Consider the following 10,103-nt stretch of genomic DNA (forward strand, 5'->3'; position numbering starts at 1 on the left):
TTACTTTACGTAACTCCCGCGCCTTCATTTCTCCGCTCTGGTCGCGGTAATTGGTTTAATTGCGTTTCGCAAACGAGAAAAAAGGAAACCGCGGTAGATTGGAAAGAGCTGGCGGAACAACGAGAGGGGACTTTTATCGCGAGGTGTCTTCGGACACGTTTCTCATTCCGGAAGGGAGAACGCGCGAGAAAAAGCACCTCTACACAGGCGGATGCGCGTCGCGTTTCAGGCGTTTCCTCGTGCCTTTCCTCCCAACTCCAATCCAGAGATCGCCTCCCGGTCTCTCTCTCTCTCTCTCTCTCTCTCTCTCTCTTTTTCTCGTCGATAACGTCGATACCGTGCTCGCTTCCGGCGTTCGTGCCGTCGGCTGAAAATCCCGTCTCGTTCGCGATTAATCGCGAATCGAGCCGAGGCTGGTCGGAAAAACTTTCTCTTTGATTTCACCGCGATAAAAAGGGAAAAGGAATCGTTAATTATCGCGCGAACGAAAAAAGGGGGGGGGGAAAAAAGGAACAGAAGGAGAAAGAGAAAAAACGACGGAGGAGAAAAGGAAAACGCGCGTAGCGGGATGGTAGCGCAAGGCAAGGCGAGTTTTCGAAGCGAGGTTACAAAGTGAACGTCGCTGAAAGAAATTGTTTCGTTTCCCACTGTGCAACGTTTTTCCGTCGAAAGGATCCCCCTCTGCCGGCCTGTCGTAGTTTCCGTAAACGAACGAAACGAAGGAGAACGCGCGTGTGTACACTCCTGACGGCAATTAAGAACCGCCGCTTTTGATCGCGATTCGTCGACCTCCTTCTTCCTCCCGGTATCACGCGATTTCCACGCCGCGGCGTATAAAACTTTGTTGCGTTTCGATATTTTTTCTCCACCCGGTGGACGGCGAAACGCATTCACGGCTTCCTGCGAGATCGTATCGCCGGCGAGCTTTAGGTTATCATTAGGCCAGTCCTTGGAGGAATTTTCTGTCCTCGTAAACGCGACGCCGGTAATCGTTTCGATCGTGCCTCTCCGCGAGCTATATCCAGCCGGAAAGTTAATTGCCTTCCAGGAATTCTCGCAGGGGTCGCAGGCGATGTATAACCGGCTGGGAAATATTTCAATCGACGGTGGACTAGGGCTGCTTCGGCGTGAAAACGCGATTGATATTCGGGCGGAAAAGCAAACGCGTCCGCGATGGAGTCGACAACGCGACGCGGTCTCCGAGGAAACGCGTACTACGCGTCTGCGTGTGGTGTCTGAGGCGTCTATCTATCCTCGATCGCAATGGAAAGTTTCGACAACGGTAATTGGATCAGAAATTTGTAAAAGCGGGCATAGGAGGAGGCAGTGTCTGAATGAGATTTCGCCGTAATTGGCAACGATTCGCGGTACAGAAATCCCTTGGCCTGGTTCGAGAGGTAAAAAAAACACGTCAACGCGTGTGCGCATAACGGGCACGCGGTTGCATTGTGTTTTTTCTCCTCTCTTCTTTCCTTTTTTCTTCCCTCCTTTTTTCATAACTCATCCGCGATCCATATTCATGGAGGACGCGGCGCGGTGGAAGGCGGAATGAGCAAGAAAATGAAACAACGAATTAGCAACAGCGGCCGGAGTGTGCGGGTATAAATATGCCGGGGCGCGCGGATAAGATCGCTCGTATTTAGCAACAAAATCGCCGTGCAATGCGAGAAGTTTTTCACGACTGCCGTAGCACATAACGAAGTATAGTTACTTCCTGACATCGAGCTAATTCGCCGCCATTACGGTGATTTATATTATACGAAATTGCCCGGCCAGCTCTTACGCCTCGCGCGATTCAATTCGCTATCGCGCATTCAGCAAACCATGAACGCACGAACGTTCGATAATGACGCGAATCCGCAGCTTTGACCAGCGAGAAAGAACACCGACGACTGGCTAATTTCACCATTTCGTCATTTTCCTCTTCCGAATCGCGCCGATATTTCCGCCGAAATTTTATTCTCGTCGCGGAGCGTCGTTCGCGCTGGATCCTCGGCCGAGTTAAAACGCGGAAGGGTGGAAAACGGAAGTCGGACGACGTCTCGGCTGGTCGTCGGACAATGCCGCGACGAAGGAAGTAATTCGCGGAGGACTTAGCCCGTGGCGCTGTTCAGACTCGGCCTGTTCGCCGGCGTGCTACGCGCGTAGGAGCATTGTCTTGACAACTTAGCGGTTATTTTACACGCTGTTAGCTCGGTAAGCTAGCCACGAGTTTACCGCTGTTTCTATGCTAATGAGCCACTCCGAGACGAACGAAGGTGGAACACGCGGCCAGCCGGAGTAGACGGCGGCCAAAGTCGCGCGCAGCCAGCACTCTTAGACCGTGCTTCCCTCGCGAGTCTCTCGAACAGCTCGAGTTAATACGGAAACTCTCCGCCTAACTTTGCCCAAAGGGAATAGTCGCCGCGATATATGCGTCTTTGTCCCAACAGCCCGAGTCGCCTCGTTTTCCCGCTGTCACGCGCGAATTTCGTTAAACAGCAAACTTCGATCCCGTCTAATTCCATCCCCTATTCTCGAGGAGAAGGAAAATTCCGATAAATTTCGATAAATTTCGATAAATTTCGATAAATTTCGATAAATTTCCAAGGGTAATCGAATTTTCCCGATCGAGAAACGAAATTAGAAAAGGGGGGAGGGGGGGAGTGAGGAGCCAGAAAAGAGGATGGAAATTTCGCGGAGGACGATCGGTTTCTCGTTTACGTAGACTTTGCTCGCACGCGTCGTGCCTAGCCTGCAAATCCGAGAAGGGTTGCGCAGACGCTCGGGGCACGTGCACGTATTGCCCAAGTACTCGTTTTGTCGGCAGTGTTACCGCGGATAAGTACGAGCAAGTTTCTATATTAGTTTAGTTGCTCGGGATTAGCTGGCTCGCCCTTGCGAGTAGCTGTTCGCGCATACCTATAAGGTACCAGCGTGCCCGTAGCCACAAAGGCAACTTTAATTGCCACAATAATATATGCGCGGAGCATTTGCATCTGTACCGAGCCGCTGCCTCGTAATTGTATATCCCTTCCGTTTAATTTCCACTTTTACGCCAACCCCTGACGCGCACGAGGCACGTCGAATAATTTCCTGCTTACTTTTTATTCCTACAACCGGGGGAGGGACGCAGAGAGAGAGAGAGAGAGAGAGAGTTATTAACTCGCGGAACGGCCGATACGAAGATTTATCGTCGATTATCGATCACGGATTTCGGTTCACGATAAAAACCTTTTCCACCTGTGATAATCCCCATCGACGCAATCGCGGCTATTATCGTGACCCGGTCTCTCGACTTTGGACTCCGGGAGTCGAGAGTTTGCGCGTCGGTTTCGTGGCATTCGCTCGCACGACCTCGAGCATTACCGTAATGGCCGTAACCGCCTTAAAAAGCGGTCTCGGGCGCCATCGGCTGGCACAACATGCAAATCGTCGGTTGTTCGATCCGGCAGGGAATCCCGGGATTCCACCAATGGCCGGCTGTGCTACTCGTGCCGCCGACACCACGCGTTCCTCCGCGAGGAGATGGAGTAAGATCGGGGTAGACCCGTGAAAACGTAGGGAATCGTGCGGGAGATCGCGGGTACTAGGAACCCGTCGTCCGTTTCGCGGAATATCGACGAATGTTCCGTTCCCGGAGACTACCGTGGCCACTGGTCAGACTGGGAGATAGGTTTCGCGACGCCGAGCGGGAGAGGGTTATCGCGACTGGCTCGTACGTACGACTTTGAAGCTAGGCGACAGTGAGAAATAGCGGCTGGCGATGATAAATACGCGGCGAATCGGAGGCCATGGAAAGGTTCGACAAAGCCATCGAAGGGTGGCAAGGGAGGCGGAGGAGCGGGCGGACAGACACGGGTGGAGGGTAAAAAGCGAAAAAGCCGGATCGACGAGACGCGACAAGTAACAAATAATCTTGGTGGCGCTGGCGCGTGGTGGCCGTGGTCCGTTGTTCCTTCCTTTGTTTCGAAATTTCCCGAACGATGGATGCCCGTAAAAGTGCTTCATCGGCGAGCTAGCACCGGACGTGCGTGTTCCGCGTCCCGCGGGATCAATGGATTCGCGGCCGAGGAACAAAGGGCCGCCGGGAAGGCGAAACGGCCGAAAGGGGACGAAGAAAAGAGCGAGAGCGAGGCAGGGACGGGGAGAAAGAGAGAGAAGGAAACGGAACAGGCCGATAGAGAGGCCGAAAAACGGGAGTAGATCTGTCGTGGCGATAGAGCTGGTCTGCGGCCACCGCTGCGGCCGGGCACCCATGAAAAATAACGAAAATTTAGTCGAGGGCCGGCCGCAAAGCGATTAAGTCCATTATACAGTTTTATCAGCATGAGAAAGATCTAATAGCGGCGTACCTCCCTCCTCGTTCAGCCCCCTCGCTCGACTCGCTAATTCTCCGGCCTCGCGTGTGTATATACGCGCCAAGGAACCCCCTCGATGTGTCATACGCGCGCCACTTGTGTCGCTCGCGCCTCTTCGTCTGTCGAACGTCGGCGCGCAGCGCGCGAGAATGGCCCGCGATCGCGTCGGTGCATAGGCGTGGATTTCTCGATATCGTTAAGCCGTCACGGCGTAATTAGCGCGATCCCGTGTCACCGGTCCTCGAGAGAGCGTTTGTAACCGTTCCACGCGATTTCTGCTCTCCGCGCCGCTCGCAGCGCCACCATTACGATCGCGGTTTAATGGCGGCCCGATCGTTCCGCGCAAACGATTAACGGCACGATTCCGATCGCCGTGGTGCGCACACCGTACGTGGACGCCTCGACGGGCACCTCGCAGCTTCCGCGAGCTTGGTCGCGCGGCGTAATGAAAATTTCCTCCAACTGCGATAATCGTGCGGCCGGAGACGACGCCTATGCAACGTCCGACGCCACGCAGAGAACGGCAGAGTGGCCGGCGTGTGTGCGTAACAGGCGGAACACACGGTATAACTAACGAGAGCCCCAACCCTCGCCGCTTGGAAACACCTGCAGGAAATCACAACCCCCGAATGCAAATATTATCTTAATTGCTATAGAAAAGTACCGCCATTACGCGGAAACGCTTTTTTCTTTCAGCTCCGCGTCGCGTTAACGAGTGCGACCGCGTCGAGATTGCCTCGTCGACGAATAAGGGGTGCGCGCCTATCAACCCCTAAACGAAACCGCCCACGATCCTCGGCGCGATGACTCGGTGGAAACGACGCACGGTGCGAAACGTTAAATAACACGAATCCCGCTTCGTCGATAGCCGTGGGAGCAATTTCGAATTTCCCGCGCGAGCGGAAGCGGAGATGGCGGCGTATCGCGGCGTATCGGAGAAGAAAATGGCGAGGATTTCTCGCGACGGGCGTCGGTCGCCGGGTGGAATGGACGGGCAGGTTAAAACTCGGGGCGCGAGGCGCAAAGTGGCTCTTACGTTGGTTTCAAGGTTATCTAGCTCGCTATCAATGCAAATTGCCCGTAATGGAGGCTCTTAGACGAAATCGGATACGTACGGGAATAAAGGAGCTCGCGTTTGTCGGTTCTCTTTAATCGTCTCACCTGCGCGATTGTGTCGTCGACGGAAAATCTCGAGAGCCATCGGCGCGTTCGCGTGCAAACAGCGAGCGTCTTTAATGCGACGAGCGCGAGTGTCGGGGCGGAGAGGCGGAGGAGGAATTCCTATTTTTACTTATTAGGACGCGGCGGTTATTAAGTTCGGCAATTACGACATGGCCGAGGCGAATCCGTTTCGACATCCACTATGACGAATCGTCTATTTGGCAACGGCCTTTGGGCAACTTCCGCCCGTACCGCGGCGTATCCTGTCAATACGGCTTCTCCGCGCTGCCTTTAATTAATTTCTCATGCATACCGACCCCGTGGAAACTCGGATAGCTCGCGCGAATCCGTGCATAATGAGTCGACGCGAGGTTCGGCTGAAGAAATCGCAACGTTTACTCGCTCCCCGACTTTCCTTCCTCGTCGCGATTAATTCGCGATTAATTACCACCCTGCCTCGCGAGAGATCGTCTCGGCCCGTGATAACCCGCGTGATCGATCACGGTTAACGCGATCTCGAGGGAAAAATGGAACGGTGTCGCGGGTGCAGAGACGTTTTCGTCGAAAATCATCGTGCAACGAGCGTTCGTGTTAACAGTAGGCTGGCGTAAAGACACGTAACGTTCATGCGCGATGCAATTTGCATGGGCAAAGCCGCGGCGCTTGATGGCGAAACACGACGTAGTTTCACCTTCGATTAAGCCCACGTTTACCCGCGACCAGAGCACCGCGTCGTCGTCGTCATCGTCGTCGTCGTCGTCGTCGTCGTCGTTCTCGTCGTGGTGGCCGTTTGCCGCTTTCGTGCGCCAAATTTCCGCTATCGCGCCCGCGAGAACGCATTGCGATCTTAATGAGCACTTAGCATAACAAACGTAAGATCGGATCGGGTTGCCAGGCCGCGCCGTACACGCACGGCCTGGTTCGAGGCGAGGCGCGCGCGCGTTCGCGTCGAGCGTGTTAAAAGGGCTTCTAGAGGACGGAGGGAGAGGGAAGGTTCGATGGCAAAAAGGTGAATGAGTGGAAAGAAAGCGAGATAAAGGCGAAAGGCTGGAAGGGCAAGGAGAAGGGAAAAAGGTGGAAACGCGCGACGGTCAAAGGTAGACAGAGCAAAGAGGAACCGCGAGAGAGACGAAGAGAGAGAGAGTGGAGCGAGAAGGCAAGGGAGACAGGCTTTGGTTTACGCGACGCGATGCGCATGCGAGCGCCTCCGACTTATGGAAGTTTAGCCGTTAACTTAACCGGCGTTTACCTTAATCTAAGATCAGCTCTGGCCTGCCGCGTGCACCGCTCGGTATAATGTATGGCCGTATGAATATGCATTGGACACGGTACGAGGTCTACCACCGACGTAAACGCGCGCGTACGTGTGCCGCGTATAGCGCGGCTCTACGTTTACCTATGCAACCGTTCGCAAGCGTTCGCCCCTTACGCTCGCTTTGCCGGCCGCCGGCCGATCCGCGCGCCTTCGTTCCGCACACGCGCTCCGGCGTGGGTCTCCGTGGAAGTCGCCGCCACGACGTTTTCCTCGGGTACGAAAACGCTCGGCGGCGAGCGGAAGAAAACCGCGAGAGGAGAGAAGAAGCGAATCGCGTGCGGCGATTAATCGCGGCGAGTCGCGCGGTCGTTTGAACAGCGTAAACGTTCCTTTCGTCCCGATGCCCGGTGCGGTGATAATTCACCGCGAACAGGATTTCATTTTTGCCAGCGGATCGCCGGCTCGTGCTGCGCGAGAGAGGGTCCGCGCGCGTAGGCAGGCCGCTCGCCGAGAGCGCAGGTTGCACGCGCGAAACACTGTTAACCGCGCGTGGGAGTAATTTGTGAGCTCGCGAGTGCGTTTCGTGCGTGCCGGCCGATACGGCCCTCCGGAGGAAGCAAGTGGAAGGTGGATCCTTATCTGGCCGAATTTTACGACCGTTTTAAAGGATCGTTAATTTTCGAGCGTTTATCGCCTGCCCGCCGCGGATCCTTCGACCGGCGGCCGGCCGATACCTCGCACCTTCTCTCCATCTCTCTCTCTCTCTCTCTCTCTCTTCCCCCTTCTCTCCGTCTGCACCTCGAGGAGAAAATTCGGGCGTCGATCCCGATCCGAAGAAATTAAAAACACGCCGAACAGAGACGACCTTTCGTGACGCGATTTGCCGGAAGCGTGGTCGCTCTCGCGAACCTTTATACGCTCGTAAAGCCACTTTTTGCGACTGATTTCTAACATATTTCTTAAATACTTCCCACCCTCCGATCCTTGAGCCGCGGCTCGAAACGCGAGCGTACAGTGAAATTGGGTTATCGGGGTAGTTTATTTGATCGCATCGGGAACCGTCCTTGAGAAAAAGCAACGCTGGAAAGAGCAGAGAGGATAACGAGAACGGGGAATAAAATTTTCCGAGACATCTTCCCCGAGACCGAGAGAGAGAGAGAGAAAGAGAGAGAGAGCAAGAGAGGGAAGGAGCGCTGGAGACCCGGTCGCGTTTCTCGTCTAAGATTTTTAAAGGGTCTTTGGAAGAATATCCGAAGCCGGTTCTAACGGGAGCCACGGTGTAAGACTACGGAATTCATGAGGGTTAATTGCAAGTTGATGAAAACAGTTTTAACGCTTTTAACTTTTCACTTGGTCTTCCAGACCGGACGGCGAGACTCTCATGTATATTTAATAACCGACACGTGGGTACACTTGTCTAGCCTGTTAACGCGATACGCGTATCCATGTTAATTCGCTCGGAGCGACGTCGAGCTTTAAAAAATTCAACAGCCCAGGCGCGTTTCTTCACACCCAGCTGCACCCTCTTCGCTCTCTAGCCTGGATTCCTAAAGCGAGATCGAACGAGACCGAATCGAACCCAGCGCGGAAAAACCCAGATCTACCTCCGGTGCACAGGTGTGCGTCCACGGAGTCTACGGAGGGGAGCTGGCAGGGGGTGAAACGCGGCTAGGAAAAGTAGTTGTTGGCGGCGCTGTTGTTTAACGACGCGAAGCTTTCGTTTCGTCGCCTTCTGGTCGCGACGCTCGTGACTAATTCTCATGTTCCTTTAATGAGCCGCCCACGAACGGACGCGTTAGCGTTTCCAGGTGCACCGGCGCGGTCGCGCGGCAGCAACACACTCGCGGCTCTGTGTGCACATCCGCAAAAGGGCAGCGGAGCACGGGCGTAGGTGCAAACGAAGGGAGGAAGGAAAACTAAGCGACGCGTTGCCTCCTTGCGGCCAGCCGTGGTTTAAATCGTGTCACGCTTTGATAGTCTCATTACAGGCTCCGTTAACCTGTTTTTTCATCGAAGCAAGACCATTTCGTACTTTGCCTTATTCGTACAGCGGGGCAGGGGCGGAGCGAGGGAAACGGAGAGAAAAAAAGACGTTGATATACCGTTTCGTTCTCCTTTTTTCCCTCACCCCCTGTTTTTCCTGCGGCGTGCAATAATCGTCGCTTAATGGTACACGTCACGCAGCATAGTTAGCGCGAATAGCCGAGCAGTTAACGATGGGAGCACTTTCCAGGCGCAATTCGGTCTCGCAATTTGCTCCCTCGCGATAAGGCAACCGAGTCTCCTCGTTCCGCGGGATTTTTCAAATTCCCGCAGCGTCGTCGTAACTCGCATGGGGGGTTACGGCATCGCGCAAACGGTCGTACATTTCCGTCGCGAACGCGACGACCGGTTTCGCGGCGTCGCGATAACGCGCCAAGGATCGTCCGGTACGCGCGAGCGCCATATGCCATTATGGCTCGCGTAAGTAGATACGGTGCACCTACGGCTGACAGGCACCCCCGATCCAACCACGTCGCTACCCCTAATTTCTACGATTCTTTCGTTTCCAGCTCATTGCCGCGTGGCTGATTCGATTTCGCGCCACGCTAATGCCACGGTGTAATTATCCCCCGACGGATACGCTTGCGCGTATTGTTTCCGAGCGTGAACGGATTTCCAGCGGCGAGTTCGAAATGCTCGAATGGCTCGCGGAAGAACAGCCGCGGCGCCGGTTTGGTAAATTCGAACGGACAGAGTTGGCAGACGCGTGACGAGAGCGTTGCGAGGAGGGAGAAAGAGAGGCGTCGAAACACCTACGGACCAGATGGTCGTTAGATCCGATTCAGTGATCCGCCGGTGGTAATGGCGCTGGTGAAATTTTCGGTGGAAAGTCGCGTTTCCTTTCGGAAGCATCGCCGCGGAAAATCTCTGTCCGGCCGGGCCGACCCATCCAACCGTCCATCGATCGACCGATCGATAGATCGATTTCGTGGAATCGACGATGAAGGTGGAAGAAAGGAGAGAAGACGGTCGTGGTTTGGTGGCAAAGTAGAATCGTCCGTGGCGACGCGGGCACGCGAAAGGCGTCCGAGTAGCGAGTAGAAGTCGACGGCGGCCGGTGGATTCGCGGTAGAAGCTCGAGCTAGGACCACCCTTCGGCCTCGATGGCTCTTCAACCCCTTCCAGGTGGTCGCGTCGGACCTCTCTCCTCCCGCTGCTGCTCGACTGCTCCGGGAAGCGATCTCGAACGGACGAGGAGAGAACGAGAACGCGGTCGAAGTGGGAGCAGCGTTCGTATCAATCTCTCCTCTGCCCTCCTCGACCCCGCTCCCCCCTTCACCCTTCGCTCTCTCGGCTGGCCCCCC

Source organism: Eufriesea mexicana, unplaced genomic scaffold (genome assembly GCF_001483705.2).
Source record: "Eufriesea mexicana isolate 0111107269 unplaced genomic scaffold, ASM148370v2 scaffold265, whole genome shotgun sequence".
Lineage (NCBI taxonomy): Eukaryota > Metazoa > Arthropoda > Insecta > Hymenoptera > Apidae > Eufriesea > Eufriesea mexicana.